This window comes from Arachis hypogaea, chromosome 4, assembly GCF_003086295.3.
Source record: "Arachis hypogaea cultivar Tifrunner chromosome 4, arahy.Tifrunner.gnm2.J5K5, whole genome shotgun sequence".
NCBI lineage: Eukaryota > Viridiplantae > Streptophyta > Magnoliopsida > Fabales > Fabaceae > Arachis > Arachis hypogaea.
The window spans coordinates 120796307-120816130 of record NC_092039.1 but is presented as its reverse complement, the minus strand read 5'-3'; the positions used below and the strand labels follow the sequence as shown (position 1 = coordinate 120816130).

Below are 19824 nucleotides of genomic sequence, written 5' to 3'. Positions count from 1 at the left end.
ATCTCTATGCAGACCGTCATATATGGGTTCCAATCTATCTGGATCACCACTTCATATTATAGTACCTGTAAATCAGACATTTTGAATACACCAGAGAGAGTTTAATTAATTTTGGTCTTGTGGACAACAAGTGGCTTTCAGGTAGTGTTGGGTTAAAATCTGCAGCAGAGGTGTAAATTTAATTTTTTATCGTGTGTATTTATAGTCTGTGTTTGGGTGTATTATGCAGATCTCTATGCAGACCGTCATATATGGGTTCCAATCTATCTGGATCACCACTTCATATTATAGTACCTGTAAATCAGAAATTTTGAATACACTAGAGAGAGTTTAATTAATTTTGGTCTTGTGGACAACAAGTGGCTTTCAGGTAGTGTTGGGTTAAAATCTGCAGCAGAGGTGTAAATTTAATTTTTTATCGGGTGTATTTATAGTCTGTGTTTGGGTGTATTATGCAGATCTCTATGCAGACCGTCATATATGGGTTCCAATCTATCTGGATCACCACTTCATATTATAGTACCTATAAATCAGACATTTTGAATACACCAGAGAGAGTTTAATTAATTTTGGTCTTGTGGACAACAAGTGACTTTCAGGTAGTGTTGGGTTAAAATCTGCAGCAAAGGTGTAAATTTAATTTTTTATCGGGTGTATTTATAGTCTGTGTTTGGGTGTATTATGCAGATCTCTATGCAGACCGTCATATATGGGTTCCAATCTATCTGGATCACCACTTCATATTATAGTACCTGTAAATCAGACATTTTGAATACATCAGAGAGAGTTTAATTAATTTTGGTCTTGTGGACAACAAGTGGCTTTCAGGTAGTGTTGGGTTAAAATCTGCAGCAGAGGTGTAAATTTAATTTTTTTTCGGGTGTATTTATAGTCTGTATTTGGGTGTATTATGCAGATCTCTATGCAGACCGTTATATATGGGTCCCAATCTATCTGGATCACCACTTCATATTATACTACCTGTAAATCAGAAATTTTGAATACACTAGAGAGAGTTTAATTAATTTTGGTCTTGTGGACAACAAGTGGCTTTCAGGTAGTGTTGGGTTAAAATCTGCAGCAGAGGTGTAAATTTAATTTTTTATCGGGTGTATTTATAGTCTGTGTTTGGATGTATTATGCAGATCTCTATGCAGACCGTCATATATGGGTTCTAATTTATCTGGATCACCACTTCATATTATAGTACCTGTAAATCAGACATTTTGAATACACTAGAGAGAGTTTAATTAATTTTGATCTTGTGGACAACAAGTGGCTTTCAGGTAGTGTTGGGTTAAAATCTGCAGCAGAGGTGTAAATTTAATTTTTTATCGGGTGTATTTATAGTCTGTGTTTGGGTGTATTATGCAGATCTCTATGCAGACCGTCATATATGGGTTCCAATCTATCTGGATCACCACTTCATATTATAGTACCTGTAAATCAGAAATTTTGAATACACTAGAGAGAGTTTAATTAATTTTGGACTTGTGGACAACAAGTAGCTTTCAGGTAGTGTTGGATTAAAATCTGCAGCAGAGGTGTAAATTTAATTTTTTATCGGGTGTATTTATAGTCTGTGTTTGGGTGTATTATGCAGATCTCTATGCAGACCGTCATATATGGGTTCCAATCTATCTGGATCACTACTTCATATTATAGTACCTGTAAATCAGACATTTTGAATACACCAGAGAGAGTTTAATTATGGAAAAAAATTTACTTATAATTGGATCAAATATATTTACACCATGTGTTCAATTTCTTAGAACAAGAAGATCAATAAAACCTAGAAGAACATAGAAGAACAGTAAAACATAGTTTTTCGATTTCGAAATCAGAAACAGAAATGTGGAAAATGTACAAGATGAGTAAAACAATAACGTACCTTGAATAATATTTTGTTGATGGTTTCTGCTATTATTCGCGACGAGTTCAAATGTCTCTTCAGTTTGGAATGTTGCTCGAAACTTGAGGATTTGTGTTATCTTTGAAGGAGAAGAGGAAGAGTGAGCCATAACGAGCGGTTTTTTCGAAACGTAATCGTTCGAGTGACGCGCGTGAAATTGACGCTCCATTTAAAGGGAGGGAGTGCGCATGGATTAAACCTGAGTTGGACCAACTTGTAAGGATTGTATGCGTTATTTACTTGTATGTGTAGCGGGACCCTAATTAATAATATTAAATCTGCATTTTAATAAGATCAAATTACAAATTTTGTATTTATATATGTTGATTCAATCCGTACATTCACACACTAAATAAATAAATAAATAATATATAGCTAAGTTCAGAAATCCTAATTCTAAAAATTTTCTCCTCTCTTTCGGTGTTGTGCATCTTCCTCACTTCCATGATTCCATCTCTCTTTTCGCTTCTCAAACCTCGCTTTTGGTTATCAGTAAACACCACCAATGAACACCACAAATGTTCACCTCTTCTCAGACCTCTTCCTCTGATCTCGTTGCCTTTCTTCATCATTGTCGCCTCGCTGTCTTGCCACTGACCAACATTCTCTGTTGCCTCCTCGTTCTTGACCACTAGTCGCGCTAGGAAGCTCATCACCTCGATCATTCTTCATCGCGTTGCTCTTGAAAAAAATCAACAATTGATACTTTAATAAAAACCAGAACAGAACAATAAATGAATGAATACTAAATTACTTGTATTAGACGAAATGTGTAGTATTGTATATGCATGTATACATGCAGCCCTAGAGCTAGGACAGCAGGTTGTACAACCACAGCTTGAGGAAATTCTTCTCCAATGGATCAGCTGCAACGTTCAGATTTGTAGGGTGCAAAGATTCAATTTTTGGAAACCACACTCCTTATATAAAGAGGGATATATTCACCCAGATTTTGAAATTAAGAAAGAGAGCACTTAGTTGCATCACTCACAGCATACCATATTCTTATTTTCCTTCATTATTCTTTGAATTGAATATCATATTTTTTGTTTTTATCTTTCTATAACTTAAAAAAAAAACAATATATGTGGCATTTGAAAAAAGCAAGTGAGAAAAGGTAAGTGACAATAATTTTGTTTTCTGAGATGATGAATCTGGATGATTCTTCATTTCTTTTTGCTAAATTAGAAAAACACTTAGTGTGAAAGTTAGATTAGGTGAACTTAGTGTTAAAAAGCTTAGTGAAAAGCTTAGATGATTTTTAGGTGGATTAGGTGAAATTCTTTGAAATTGAATGTGCTTATAATAGTTTTAAAATTATAATAAAATTTTATCATTATTGTATTAAAAACCGAATGTTAATTAATTATATTGCACTACATAACTAAATCAGGACATATAACTGAAAATTCTTATGATTTTTCTTTTTCCATCCGAAACAACAATTTAGAAAGTATTCTAGATTCAATCTTTTTTTTAGACCATTTAAAATCTTTACCCTTAATAAATAGAAAGAAATGAAGCGCCTCGTCTAATCGTTCTTATTTTGGACGATGGAGAGGAAAAATGATAATTACACGCAAATATATCTTTCAAATTAAACTACACTCTTAAAGATAACAAATAAAAAGCACTTGAAGAAAAGTCATAGACCTGAGCTAAGAAATGAAAAGTGTGTAAGAAAAGAAAAAGAAAAGAGAAAGCTCATTACAGTTTAAAAAAGAAAAAGTTATCATGGATAATGGGGGGAAAAATAGTGAGAGACAAAGTATACACCTTTTTTAACTTGGCATCCGAATATCCAATTTTCCTCATGCCTATTGTATGCTAAATGCTATATGTTCATAGGAAAAGTACGAGGACCCAATGGAATACTTGTATAATGTGTACAATGGAGGTTTATGGAGTATTAGAGATATAATCATTAGTGTTACTTTTTCTTATCAGTTGAAATTTTTGGGATGAGTGGTATCATGACAAGGTATTAGAGTGCTAGATTCGAAAGGTCAAGAGTTTGATCCACTCCAAAATCAGTTTAATTTTTTAAGAAGATGTTTATTATTCCTAGTACTCAAATGGTTATTCTAGATAGTATGAAAAATGTTCATTTTATAACTCAATAATTCATTGTATACATTTTACAAATAATCCATTATCTCCCTAACAGAAATGTTTATATCGATAACACATATGTTCCGAGAGATTTTTCACAAAAAGGGATCCATTAATTTATATGTTAGATAATCAACATTAATCAATTAGTTAAAATATTATTTTAGAAACTCATTTTTTCAAGCTTAGATACTTAGCGTACCAAAATCTGAAACATGAGCTGAGCTCATATTCTGATGAACTATGAAGGCAAAAGAATCATGATGCATGGAAGATAAAGAATTTGCCACGCCATTAATTTACAACATTCATCCTCCTCTCTCAATCAAATGCAACTGCATGTCTCTCATTGCTCAGTATCTGATTGAAGCTTCCACCGCGTACCTTCTAGCTAGTATATGTGCAATAAATGTCAACTAATATTATTGATAAAAAATATCACCATCTATTCTTTCTCCTAATAAAAAGTAACGGCGGCCCTAACATTTTTCTTACAAAAAAGAGAAAGTTTAGGGATTAACAATTTTTTTGTTTTGTAGCTAACACTTAACCATTAAAAAAAATGAATGATCTCTCATCATTAGATATAATATCACACCATTAAAAATATTATTAATAGCAATTAATAATTATAAAACACAAAAATTACTGACTCCTAACACTCTTCTACAAAAAATATTCACCATAGTTATTGCAGAACATGTCACCCGTTGAATTCTCTAAAAAGAGCGAGCCACTCATTTTCTTTTTTAATTTTCACACATAATTATATAACGGTGAAAATTCACATCCTAATTACTTTTATGTGAAATTAATAATTAAGAATTATTAGATATTTGATATTTGATATGTTTAATTAAATTATCATCTAATAATTTTTAATTATTAATTTTACATGAAAACAATTATATTATAAACTTTATACGAAGACTATCATATGTAAAGATATATATAATACTTCATTACCAACCATCAATCTATTATACATATATAATTGATAAAGATATAATTATTAATGTTGTTTTCTTTTATCAGTTTAAATTTTTGAAATGTGTAATTTTATACATGTTATATCAAAGTTTTATATCCAAAAAATCTAGAATTCAATTCTTTGTGAACATTAAACTTAAAAAGTTAATATAAAATAAATAAAAGAAAACAAAATCTTTGCAAAAAATCAAGGCAACCCCAAAAAAAAATTTTTTACTTAAAAAGGAGTATTAGAGATATAATCATTTATATTATCCTCTTCTATAAACTTAAACTTTAAAAATGAGTAATTTCATAAATTATACATAATATTCAAGTGTTAGATATATTCATTTTATTTAATGAAATATTCTGTTAATTCCAATATTTTTATTAAGATAGAAACTTAATTACAAAATGTAATATAGTATAGGGACTCAATCAAAAAGAAAAAAAAGTATAAATATCTAATTAAAAATTTAATAAGACTATAAAGATAGATTGAATAAAATAATTAAACATTTAATAATATCTTTCTGCTATAGATCGAGTTTTACATGAACTATCTATACTGTTTAAAGTTTCCTTTGACTCTACAATAATCCGCATAAATTTCGTCCGATTTCTACTCGAGATAATAAAAAATTAAACTCTAATCCATTTTTGTAGATACTTATCCTATCCTTATATCTGCTTTTATAATTATTAAAATTTAATAAATAAAATTAAAATTTAAAATTTATATAACCATCGTTATATACATAACATTAATTAAAATAAAAATTTAAAAATAATATAATATTATTAATTATTTTACTAATTATTTTACATATATCATATATTATATATTTTAAAATTATATATATTTATATATGTTATATATATACCGAAATGAATAGGAGTAGGAGAGATGAGTATTACCTAAATCCAACCTGCTCCACCTACTAAATACCCACTCCAAATGGGTAGCAAAAGAATGAGTATCTATGAATTTAAATAGTATTATCATTTTTGTTAAGTTGTATTATTAATTAATGTTATTTTTTATTTATTTAATTTTTTTAACTATTAATAATATGAGATTATTTTTTACAGTAAATTATAACGTCCTATATGTGAATCTCTAGAATTGACGATAGAATAATATTGTAATAATTTTAAAATGTTAAATACTTAAATAAAATATTAAAAATATTAAAAATAATTTTAAATTTTAATTTAAATATTGAAGATAAAAATAATGTTTTATTCTGTGTTATTGTATTTACTTTTCATGATAAAAGAGATAGATTGACTCTACATATATACTTGATGATTATTCATTCTTTTTGAGGTTAGAAAATGAAATTCCAGGAGTAATGGGACCAATGGTTTCCTTGTTTTTGGACGTAGATGCTGCTTTCGGAGGGGAAAAGGAATAAGATAATCACATGTGCAAACGTACTGTTATAAGAAAAAAGCACAGTAAGAATATGACAATAACAAATGAAGAGCACTATAAGAAAAAAGTCATGATTAGAACGAACTACAAAATGAAATTAAAAGCAATGAGAATAAGAAAAAGAAAATAGAAAGCATGACTCCTTACATGTTATATAAAGCAAAAGCTAATAATTCCGGACAACGACGGAAAAAGTATAAAGAGTAAATAATCCAAATGCTACCCAAAAAATTTTGACAAGCAATGACAAAAAAATTTTTAAAATACGTGAATGATAATACATGCATTAGTTCTAAGTTGACAAAAATAACTAACTGTGAATTAATTTCATTGCCGTTAACGTGAAATGATGAATAGGATAATGGAAGAGATAATTTGGCTTATATATACCCAAGCTAATAGAGGTATATTCCCTTAGGCCATTTGTGCTGTTTTTTTACACAATATCTAATAAGTTCAACTAAATTCAATCGCATTCTTTTTTTTTATAGTAGTTATCGTAATTGAATTTTTTTGAAAGTGAAACTGTATATATCATTGTGAGGGTATTGATGTATGCCTAATCAAGATACATCCGAAATAAATTATAAGTGATCCTAGTGTCGTCATAATCGCAGTTATTTAGAGCGAGCTAGCCACATTAATTGTTACCCATTTCTAATGTCTAGAAGTGAAGTACTTTCTTCTCCTTACTAAACATGATTTGCCATTATTAATATCAACTGTATTATGTGTTAACAAACAACTTTTTGTATCACATAGAGTGGTCAATTATATATTCCTCGTGTTTGAAACTTGTTCTCTCTACCTAGTAAGAACGAAGATCAGGAGTGGGTTCTCAAGTCTCCATGGTGACTATGACTTCCTTATTATTGTTATTATTATTATGATTGTGTGTGGATGAGTCACTACAACATTTTTTAGCTATTGCAACATATCCTGCAAATAACACTCAAAAAGTGTTATCTAAACTAACTAAAGACAACATTTAATATTTGTTACATAAAAATAAAGCTGTTGCAACTCTTTCTTAACAACACACTATAAATGTTTCTTTTTGATCAATTAAAGTACAAGTAAAAAGTGTTGCTTTTGTAAATTAAACAAGCAACATTTGTGATATTTATATATTACACTTTATAAGTGTTGTTCTTACAATTTTTGATAAGCTTCTCATTATAAATGTTGCCAAAACTCAACTAAAATTTTTTCTCTAAAATTTTGACATTCTCTCCAATATTTTAACAAAAATATAATTTTTCCTTCTTTTAACTTAGCACAAAATACATCTTTATAATTTATATATTATTTATTGATTTTTTTTTGCCAAAGACCTGGACCAATAAGAGCCCAAGTCCAAATCAGAACCCAAAACCCACCCACGTCTCTTCTCATTGTGCAAGAGGTGCTGCACTTGTTAGCCATAGCAACAGCTACAATTCCTCAGCGTGGTGGCGCAGCCGGGACGACATCAATAAACCACCGACGACTATCCTCTGCACGGATTCAAATCCTACTGAGTTCAAAATAAAATTCCAAGCCTTACTTTCAATTAGAAACCCTAACCCCAACCATTTCAAACCCTTCTGCGCGATTTACCCTTGTTTGTTCGATTTCCTCTCTGCTCGCATCACCGTCGTGCTTGTCGCTGCTCGCGCGCTGTCGTGCTCATCGCTGCTCGCATCGCCGTTGTGCTTGTCGCTGCTCGCATCACCGTTGTGCTTGACGCTGCTCGCATCGTCGTCGTGTTTGTCGCTGACTTGCATTTCCTCATCGTTACTTCTGAAGTTGTGTTCCTCTCTACTCGCGTCGCCATCGTTTGACCTTCGATTGTCTTCGCTAGCAGTTCGAGCTTCCATCATTTCTGCTCGCTTGTTCATCACCGGGTACCTATGATTCTGCCTATTCCTTTTTCTTTTTCATTTTGAATCCTAATTTTAATAACGTTGACGTTGTTATTATAGGGTTTTTGGTAATAATGTTGCTGTTTCGAGCTTGCCGTTCATATTTGTGTATATTTGTGTATTTTGTAACCAGATCTATAAAGTCTTTAGGTTTTGCTTGCCGTTCATCTATGATCTCTTCTAATTTGCCAGCATTCTTCTGCTAGGGTTCATCACCGCTGATCATTGTTCTGCAGGTACTCATGATTTTACCTCTGTTTTTATTTTTTATTTTTGTGTTTTGAATCCTAATTTTTGGTTATATGAAACTTGTTACTGTGTGTATTAGTGTTGAGGTAACTCTACTGTCACTGTGTGGGTTTAATGGAACTGCATGTGTATTTTAAATCTTCTAGTTAAACTTAAACTTATTTTTACATACATAGCTTTGTGCAGTACCATTCTATTTTGGTTCTTTTATTATGATTTTGAATTTTAGCTTATTTTCACTCTATGTACTCTATAGAAATTGGGAAACAGGGTAAGTAGTGCTGATATTTTGAGATTAGCAATTGGGAAACAGGGAAAGTATTATATGCGAAACTAATTATTGTTTTTGGGTCAAGTGTGTGCATGTGGGTGTGGAGTTTGAGCATAGTTTTGTTTGAATATTTGGAGCTTCGAGTGAAGAGCAGAGAGCTACCAGCTTGCTTCTTCTCATACTGCTCCATAGATCAAATGGCCTCTTTTTATACAACGGAATGGAATCACTTCCATCTTTTATGTAACTTTTGTATCTGGCTTAAATTCATGCAACATTGCAACATGAAACTGATTTGCCATTTGCTTTTAGGATTCAACTTTTTTTTTCTTACCATGCCCTCTGTAATTTTAGATGCAGCTGTGCTTTACCTTGCTCTCTGGGAATAATTTGAATTTTTCTTTTGCATGTTGACTGTGCTTGCTACCAAGTTGTAATTTGATGCCATAAATATGGACAAATCATTATGCTTATGTCATATGCGGTGTCTTGTTATGTTTTTTTTTATAGTGAAATTATCAAAGGATCCTAGAAACGACAGTCCTAGTTTTTATATATGTAATACAAGTTTCAAGCAAGATAGATACATTGAGACAGCATCTTTAAAGAAAGCAAGTTCTTTATTTGTTGTAACTCCTAACCCAAAGGACTTGGCATGATATTTAGAAATGAGATTTCTAGTAATATGAATTTATTGATATTTTATATAGGGTCTGGAAAAATGGATGTGTTGTTGTGCATCAGTTATTGAACTTGTTTAAATATTCTTGACTAAGCACTGTTGGGGTCATATTTGGTATAGCGTTATCACCACTGCTACTTTAATTTTTGGCATTTGTGTTTTAAGGTTGGTGATCCTGCACAGCTTCCAGCAGCTGTAATTTCAGATGTTGCTAAGAATCATGGGTAAACAATTCTTTTGATGATAAGCATATCTTCTAACTAAATAAAACTATTCTTCTGCTTAATACCCTACTTTTGTGCTATTTTCTGTTTCATGCTTTAAGATATGGCACAAGCTTATTTGAAAGATTGATGCAAGCTGGCTATCCAGTTAAAATGTTGAAGACCCAATACCGAATGCATCCTGAGGTTGGTTCATATTTTACTGGGAAAGTTAGTTTGTTATTTATTTCTGTTCATACTATGGTCATGCTTCAAATTTGGGATTCCTTTATTCCCTAGGCAGCCTCAGATTGAATTGCATAACACAACCAATAATAGTAACTTATCTTAATTAGTATCTTAATTATTCATTCTCTGGTTTTGTATCTTAATTCCTTTCCGGTGAAATTTACCATGAAATTTATTTGCTACTTTCTTTTTAAGTTCCTTGGACATATTCAGCTCCTAGTATTGTCTTTTGTCTTCCTTAAACCTGGCGTCACGAAGAAGCTAATTTTGTTAAGAAAGATAAATCAAAACCGAACACGTATACGTATATGCATCTACGAAATTATTTTGATTTTGTTGTGAAATAATATTTTTCTTTAGAATAGAATTCGAATTTTTTATGACAGGTCTCTATTTATTACTCCATAACAGCAACAGCAATGCAGATTTGCTAAAAGCCTGTGATGTTTATTTAGTTGATGATCTGATATATCTGTTTTGATGAGATGATTTAATGTAGATTATTTTGTATGGTTACTACGTGTGCGCACACGTAATGCCCTTACTTAGTCCCCACACTAACCCTATAGACAAATGTCCTCACTTAGCTGCTTTGTCGGCCTGTAGAGGAAATTTCATTCAACACAATTATTTGATGGATCATAACTTCCCAATATATATCTCATTTAATATATATATATATATAATATAATGCTTAGCAAATCGCAAAATATAAACTGAATTAGTACTATTCGTATGTTGGTGGAGTTTTCTTGAATTTGGCCACGATAACTATTACTTGATGCAGCAGAGTGAGTTACTACAAGCCAGCTACATTACATGAGATATTAGAGGCGTGTGTGATAAACTTTCCCGAAAAGGGAAAATATGTATGATTTAAGTAACGCATAAAATTTAAGATTCCATGCATTATTGAAATCAAATTTCAGTACCCCCTCTCTTTTAATTAGAAATTTAATTTATTACAAAATCTAAAACTACTACATAATATATTTACAAAATCTAAAAATAACCCCTGTTAAAAGCAAGAATGGAACTTAAATTTAGGATGTGTCTAAAGTATGAAAACTGATTGTTTAGATTGCTAAAATTTGGCATAATATATATATTAGCTGGAAATTAAAAGATGCATGGTTATGTCATATATAAACGCAGTATCCTGTTCTTTTTCTTTATGATTAACTGCTAATATTAATAGTGCTTTTGTTTATATAAAACCTGCACTCTCTTGTGTATATAAAAGCTGCACTAAGTGCAGAATCAGATTGATTCTATGCAAGTCACAATTCATTATATCATTATTAAAAGTATTAAAAATTCTCCAATGAAGTTCTCATCTCAGAAACTTTCATTAATGCTGCATCCCTACTCTCATTTGCTTCCATTAACTCCCTCTTGAGTGTCTCAATTGAAACTATTCACATGTCCTTAAGAACTTGAGAAACTTTCTCAGATTCAGTTCTGTTTGGGGAACTCATAATCACATTCTTGCTATGCTTCTTCTTGAACCGAGGAAATAGCCATGACATAACACCTTTACTTTTAGGCTGTTTTGGAAAGAAGCATGAGAATCAGTGAGTGGAACAAGCTAAAATTGTTATGTTTTTTTTAATAGGATAAACTTAAGAGCCACCAAGAAGCTGGAGACACTTCCGAGAAAGCATTTACTGCAGTATTTGGCAAAGAACAACCAGGAAGAGTTCGATGTTATGGGAGGACAATCACAAAAACATCTCTGCAGAAAGAACGGGAGATTGCTAAAATTAAGCAACAACATGCAGAGACTATAAGTTCAATGAAAACTGAACTTCATGAGACAAAAGATAGAGTCCAAAGTTTGGAGGATCTTGTGAAGCTTCTCTTGCAACAGAGTTCTCTTGGCACAAATATTGATGAAGCACTATCTTTATTACGAGCCAAGGAATCAACACATGATATAAATAGTAAGCAATGTTCGAATGGCAACGATCGTCCTTCCTCATCAACTCGTGATCCAAAGTGATGACTAGGTATAACAAAAAAATTTGCAGTAATTTTTGTGATTTATCATTTATTGGGAATGGACTATCAACATTTTTGGCCTTTGCTTTCTCTGTCTTCTGCCATCTTACTTCATGGTGGCTTCTGCAATACACTCTTACTATTTTTAATCAATCATCTTTTTTTCTTTTTCCTTTTTAATTACTTATTTTTGTAGCGTTGTGCTATTGTGAGGAAGAAAATTTTTTCCTCATTGCTGAAATAATGTGGCTATGTTGGAGAGTGATGCATGTTGTCACTGCAACAGACTCTAGTAACTGCTGTTTCATTCGCAGGAATGACAGAAATTGTCAAGGGAGTTGTTTCATTTCTTTATCTTTTCATTTTTCCCCCTTCAAATTTATGTTTCAGTCATTTTTATCTTTTCATTGCATTTCTCTTTCTCAGTTTACTCAGGTACTTCATCAAACACATACCATGCATCATTTTCTGTTATTGCACCTTTTATGTTTCAATTTTTTTTAAATGCAACTTTAACTAAACCCCAATTCATTTAAATGCAGCAGTTATTGGACTCAGTGGAGGCAAGAGGATTTTGAGTTCATCATACCACACACTATTAGATTGTTCCAACAAAGTCAAGCATAGATATAAAATATGCAAATAGATTGACATTATTTTGATAAATATTAATTACTATTTTGTTATGACAATTATTGTTAGACAAGAATTTTATTATTTTGTTGAGAATTATTGATGAACATGTATTAGAAATACTAATTGAACTTTTTAATATCTATTTTAATTAGAATTTTATTTTTAGTTATTTTGTCTCTTTTATAATTATTTTTTATTGTGTACAAATTTATTTATTAATTAAAATAATTACACATGTATGAATAAAAAATTTTATTGTAAATTTTATTTTTTTATATTTTTATTACAAAAATAATTTTTATTTTTATCAAAAAGGCAACCCTTTTATTAGTTGCATATTTTGAATATTAGACAACACTTGTATAGCTTGCATATCCAAAAGAAAAGGCAATATTTTAAAGGGTTGCATATTCAAAACTAATAGGCAACACTTCAAAGGATTGCAAATTCTAAGTTATAAGCAACACATAAAAGAGTTGCATTTTATTGCAAATAGACAACACTTCAAAGAATTGCAAATTCCAACTTATAAGCAACACATAAAAGAGTTGCATTTTATTGCAAATAGGCAACACTTTTTAGTAGTGACCAAAATATGAGAGAAGAGACAACACTGCAAAAGTGTTGTCTTAAACACACCTTTGAAGTGTTGTTGTTTTTCAACCAAAGGCAACACTTACCAAGTGTTGCTCTCAAAAGTGTTGCTTTTGAAACAAAAAAGTGTTGCCTTGATCTAAGGCAACGGCTGCATATGCAACGCCGACAAAAAACGTTGCCTTAGGTCCAAAAGTGTTGCCATTGATCAAAAGCAACTTTTTGTCAGTCTTTAGGCAACACTTTTTAAATGTTGCCTCAATCTGAAAATGTTGTAGTGAGTAATTTTGATATATATATATATATATATATATATATATATATATATATAAATGATGCTGATTGTCAAGTTCCCTGTAATTTATTAAAATTATAACAATTATATTAAGTGTATATTAATTTCAATCACTAAAATTAACTATTAACATAAAATATATTTTAAAAAATAAAATATATATTAAAAATGACACATATATTTATATATAAATATATAATGACTAATTTTAATATATATAGTATTTTTGTAACTCTAATAAACATATACAAAAAATCAGTTACATATTAGTTATTGGTATAAAATTTATGTTAAAATATAAAATATAGAATACACATAAAAATAAGTTAAATAACATAGTTATACAGAAATATATAGACTGATTTAATGGTGACTAATTTACAGTGTACATATAACATTTTTTATATATAATACATAATTGTTTGAATTTTTTTGTCTTATTGTTTGGATATTTTAATTTGTTCGTATGCGTTATTTTTGTATTTTTTAAATAATTGATGGAAAGTAAAGTGTATATATATATAATTAAAATTAATGACTATAAATATAGAAACACATTTTAAATGCTACTCATAGTATAAATTAGTAGTGACAGTACTAATTTTATTCGCATAGGGTACCTAATCTGATTCAATCTAATCTGATAGGATTGTCAATTATTTACGAAATTAGATAAAGTGTGGGTTGAGACTAAATTCTATCCGACCAATCTGCTACTCTATATACACAAAGAATAAATATCGAACAAAAAACTTTTCATTTATATAAAAAAATTTTAACCATTGAAATAAAATTTTTAATTAAAAATTTAATACTTTTATTTATATAAAAACTAATTTTATGAAATGATTATATTATTTATGTTAAATTTTTAATTTATATACTCATCAAATTATTTTATATTAACTTTCTTTTTATGATCTATAAATAGGGATACTGATTAATTAGAAGCGGATAAGATTAGAATTGATGTATTATAAAGCTGTTAGAAAAGTTAGTTAGAGTTAGAGTTGGCATAGTTCCTATGTATTGCTAGCATTTATTAGCTGATTAGGAATTCAACTTTCTTTTTACATGAATGATATCTACAATGATGATGATGAATTGATGAGGGCGACGGGACAGCTCCATGTCTCCAATACCTGCATTTAGATAGAGGAAAAAAAACTTATTATTTTGTGATTATTGAATGAAGTTAATTTTCTTCTACATTTTGTTTCAAGTCTTGCTTGAGTCAGTTGTACCAACTATCCACCAATAATGTTATATATTGTAGTAACCATCGATCCAATTGCAATAATTGGCGCTCTATATGTTTACACTTTAATCAAATATTTAATTCTAAATATAAAGAAATACTTTTAAGCATTAAATAATACTGATGTTTTCTTTAAAGATTTTTGTCAGGTTTAATCAATTCTAGAGTATATAATATTATAAAGAACTGAAACTCCTAGTCTAAAATGAATATAATTACATGCAAACGTATCTTTCAACCTACACACTTTAAAAGACAACAAATAAATAAAAAAGTACACGAAGAAAAGTCATATAACGCACTGGGCTAGAAAATCATAAGTATCTCAAGAATTAGAAAAAGACTAGAGAAAGCATGGCTGATTAATTACAATTTGAAAAAGAAAAGTTAACATGGATAATGGGAGAAAATAGCGACATAACAACAAAGTATACACCTTTTTAAATAAAACAACAATAATAATATATATAAATTGGCATCCGAATTTCCAAAAAAAATCTCCTTGTGCTTATCATATGCTACATGAGATAATATATTCAAGAGCTACAGGTAAATGCTTGTTTCAGTTTCTGATACATTTTCTTTAAAGAACTAATTAAGAATTCTTTAACGATCTAAAAATGTCATATTGGTCCGAAATTATAAAAAATCTTAGAAAATTTCATTTTTACATCAGTTAACAAATGATGAGATATAAGTTTAATATCTCACAATTGATTAGTTCTATAATTACTCACTCCCATGCATAAATAATATTATCATATTTTTTACTCAAACTTAATTCATAATGTAGAGAAAAATTATTACTAATACTCGTACAAAGTATTTTTTATTGGAAAAGTCTAGGGCCAGCAGTTTTATTGAATTTTGGCTAGCATGTAACCAGCAGAAAAAGGTGGGTCATTGGGTGAAATCTCACACCATCAAATCATTATTAATGGCTAGTTGATGGCTAACAATCACAAAAATTACTGGCCCTAGCATTGTTTTTTTCATTTATATAGAACACATAACAAAGTCCATGGATTTAACTTTTTTTATAGACAAATTTATCTAATGAAAATATAAAATAAAAATCGTTAACCACAAAATATCAACTTGCAATGAGGGTAAGAAATTTCTAGTACCTAATCCATAATAACTAACTTGCTTCGTTAATAACTGACGCACAAAAAATAAGTGGCGGTAACTTTGGTAAAGAACAATAATGATATATCTAAATTGTTTTGCTAATAATGACTATGATCATATATCTCTTTTTTTCAGCAAAGTTTGAAACTTTGAATAGTTAAAATCTTGGAAATAATAAGTTTTGACATGTTAATTAATTTTATAGCTTCCAATTTTATGATATACTTCTAGTATAATGATACATATGTAAGTTGATTTATCAATTGATGATTATTACCAATATTACATTCTTTAAATTAAGTGGGTGGAATTAAAATCTTTTTCGATTTATAAAATAATTTAGTTTTCAATAGTATTGTAAAATGTTAAATATATTTGTTATTTGTTTTTCAGTAAGATAATATTTAATTAGTATTTTTTTTTTGCATTCTCCAACTCTCTAATTTTATGAAATCGAATATCAATATATTTCTATCTTTATGAAATATTATATTTTTATACACTATCATAGCTAACTTATCACAAAATATTATTTTTGGAGTATTTTATTTCTCTGTTAATTCTTCAAGAAGTCTTCATATATAATTGTACTGTTTGCATTGTACTTATTGCTATTATATATTTTATTTTTGTTGTAGATAGAATAACTACTGGTTGTTTTTTTTTTAATGATAAGAAATTATACCAAAACCATTGAACCAATGTAAATCATGAAGTATTTTTTTTTTATATTTCTAGCCCAACACTATTAGTGTATCCAACATACAAGACTTATTTTATTAATATTTTTATAATAAATATTATTTAAAGTGTTTTTGATATAGAAAAATCATTTTTACTACTTACAAATAGTTAAAGGTAAATTTTATGATGTAGAAGGAAAAAATTTTCTACACCTATATATATTTGTTGTCAATAAAAAAAACTACCAAATATTTAAAGAGAAAAAACTTAAAAAACAATATCTGCTATTGTTTTAATAAGTTACAGGATTTTTTTTGTTTGTTTTTTTTCTACTCCTTAAAACACGTGAAAAAATTTAGTAACTAAATATAATAAATATTTATTTAATTAGTGACTATAAAAATGATATTGGACTTTTTTTTTGTGAATTCTATTTATTTTGGGTAATGATTACGGTTTAAAAGATTAAAACATTTTCATAAATAATAATTATAGTAAACAATATAAAATTTACAAAATACGGAAATATAATCAAATTCAATACTTGATATAGTCACAAAAAAAGAAAAAAAAATTCAATACTTAATACGTGAAATAATCAAATTCATCTCACAATTAAAAATTAACACATAATAAATTAAAAATAATTAATTATTCATTTATCAACTTAAAACTCAAAATACAATATAAAATACTGTTTAATATTTAAAATAGATAAATTTAAATTTAAATTAATATTCAAATCATATATATTAATTAAAAATTGTATTTATGTATATCACAAATTTTATATTATTTACTAGAACTATTGTTTATGAAAATTTTTTAACCTTTTAAACCGTAATCATATTGTTTTTCTAAATATATATTACTTTCTCAAATTTTTTAACCAAATTATTACTCTTTTTATATTTCTAATAAATTTTGATAGTTATTTTAAATAATTATTTAATTTAATTAGTATTTTAAAATAAATTTTGTTCATTATTATTCCAAAAAATGTATCTAATTACTATAGAATTTTTTTATGTATTTCTTGTGAACATTTTAGAAGGAGACTTTTTTTCTCATACATATAAAAAAGACTTTTTTTTCTATAAATATTGTAGTTTATAAAATTTAGGTCTGTATTTTTTATTTTTATTTATAAATATGATTTGATCCAAAATAAATAAAATTTTACAAAAACAAAAAAAATTTAAATAAAGGTCCAATATTATTTTTATAATTACTAATTAAATAAATATTTATTATATTTAACTATTAAATTTTTTCACGTACATAAAAAAAATTGAAAACATTTTGCAACTTAACAAAATAATAATAGATATTATTTTTAAATTTTCTCCCTTTGGACACTTGATACTTTTTTCTATTGACAACAAATATATATAGATATAGAAGATTCTCTCCTTCGGCATCATAGAATCCATCGTAGTTAAAACATGACTCTTCCATAAATTTACTTAGTAATTTCACTCCAAACACAATATCTAATCTAGTTGCAGTCAAATACTTCAAGCTTCTAATCAAACTTTTTTAATAAAATAGAATTTATAACTCTTACTTTATCTTCTCTCAACAACTTAAACTTTTCTTCTACGAGTAGAAACTGATTTTGTTAGAACTTTTCTTCTACGAGTAGAAACTGATTTTATTAAATGTTTCCTCTAAAATTTTTTTAAAATGTCATTTACATATTTCTTTTTAAAAGTGAAGATCACATCTAAAGGATTACCATGTGTTCATAACACGCAACAGAAGAAAAGAAAGTAATCTTAAAAAATCTATTTTATGCTTAAATTTTATTCCAATAATAAATATATAGTAGATCAGATCTAAATACCTCAGTACGCTAGTAAAAATCTTTTTTTCCTTCGATGGTACGAAGGCGCTATGCGTATCTACACCGAGACCAACCTTTGCTGTCAACTCTTTGACCAACGGACATCTGATCTAAGTTGAGAAACCTCTTCCAACTCTTTGCACGCCATAAAATTCTTCTCCAAGAATCAAGCTCACATACGTTTATGTGTGTAGAGGTAAAGGAATAAAACCCTTGTGTTTTACTCTCACACATTTCCTCTAATCTTGACACACACATATATAGTATGAGATTTGTTACTAATTTTAAATTTGGTTCTCAATTCAAATTTAAATCATATCTTGAAATTCTAAATCTGAATCCTCCAAATTTATGAACCATATCATAACTTAATTTGAAACAAAATCAGTTAGGATCACATCCAAATTTAGAAATAGAATAACCAATTATTCTCAAATCTCATTTAATATTCTCAATTATCATACTATTATTATATTTTTGGTGCTAGCAAAAAATATAATAATATTCCATTTGAATTAATATAATTATGTATTTGATCAAATCAAAATAATAATTAAATAATTCTATAACAAAGATTAGAACACTCGTTAGTGTGTGACCCCATAGGTTCAATACTAAGCGGGTAGTAAATTAGTCGTACTAAATTTACTAGTCAAGGTTGGCGTCTAACAACACTCCTCAACGACCCGATAGTATGAAGTAACATATTTTTACTAAGAACCTTAGAAGAACAAAGTATAATTCCTTCCATCTTTCCAGCTCTTGGTTAACCCTTAGAGTATGGTTTAATTGTCAAACTCTAACTTGTTACCATTATTATAATGAACCGTGAATTATTTAAAAAACTCATTTCTTCATTCATTCAACCCCCTTCGCTAAGGTTTTATTCATCTCAGTCATTATAATCATAGAGTTCAAACTCTTTACCAAGAGTTGACGGATTTCTTATTGACTAATCATTAATTCTACAAGTATTTGAATCATACCTAATATCCATTCAACTAGCACCCTAGAGTATTAGGTGTTCGGAATCAAAGTATAATAAATACATTGTTAATTACTATGACAGTCGCAGGTCAAAGGAAACTCTATTACTATGTTCATCTTGAGAATATCCTATTGACAAATATATGGTAATTATAACTATTAGCAATTCTCAAAGTGAGTCAGTTCAATGGTCATATATCTATATGCACCATCTATATATATAATTTAATAAATGAGACTTATTAATCTTCATCCAATAAAGACCATTATATATATTGATCTTTCCGGATTATTAATGTTCTTTTTAATAATCCTATGACCAAGAACAATTTTGATTAAATTATAAAAAATTTATCTCTCAATATTATGATCACTATCACAATGATAAATCTCTAAATTT

At 28.6% G+C, this 19824-nt stretch overlaps 1 long non-coding RNA gene across 3 annotated transcripts; it reads left to right on the top strand.

The window, feature by feature from the left end:
- Positions 1-7733: 7733 nt before the first annotated feature.
- Positions 7734-12798, top strand: LOC112797667 (uncharacterized). Of its 3 annotated transcripts, none has more exons than XR_003199847.3 (6): positions 7734-8320; positions 8472-8574; positions 9706-9764; positions 9866-9950; positions 11608-12001; positions 12190-12798. It is a non-coding gene; the product is annotated as an uncharacterized lncRNA (long non-coding RNA). The 3 variants fall into 3 exon arrangements; XR_003199846.3 differs by having other exon boundaries at positions 7760-8320; positions 12536-12798; XR_003199848.3 differs by having other exon boundaries at positions 7766-8320; positions 12539-12798.
- Positions 12799-19824: the final 7026 nt, after the last annotated feature.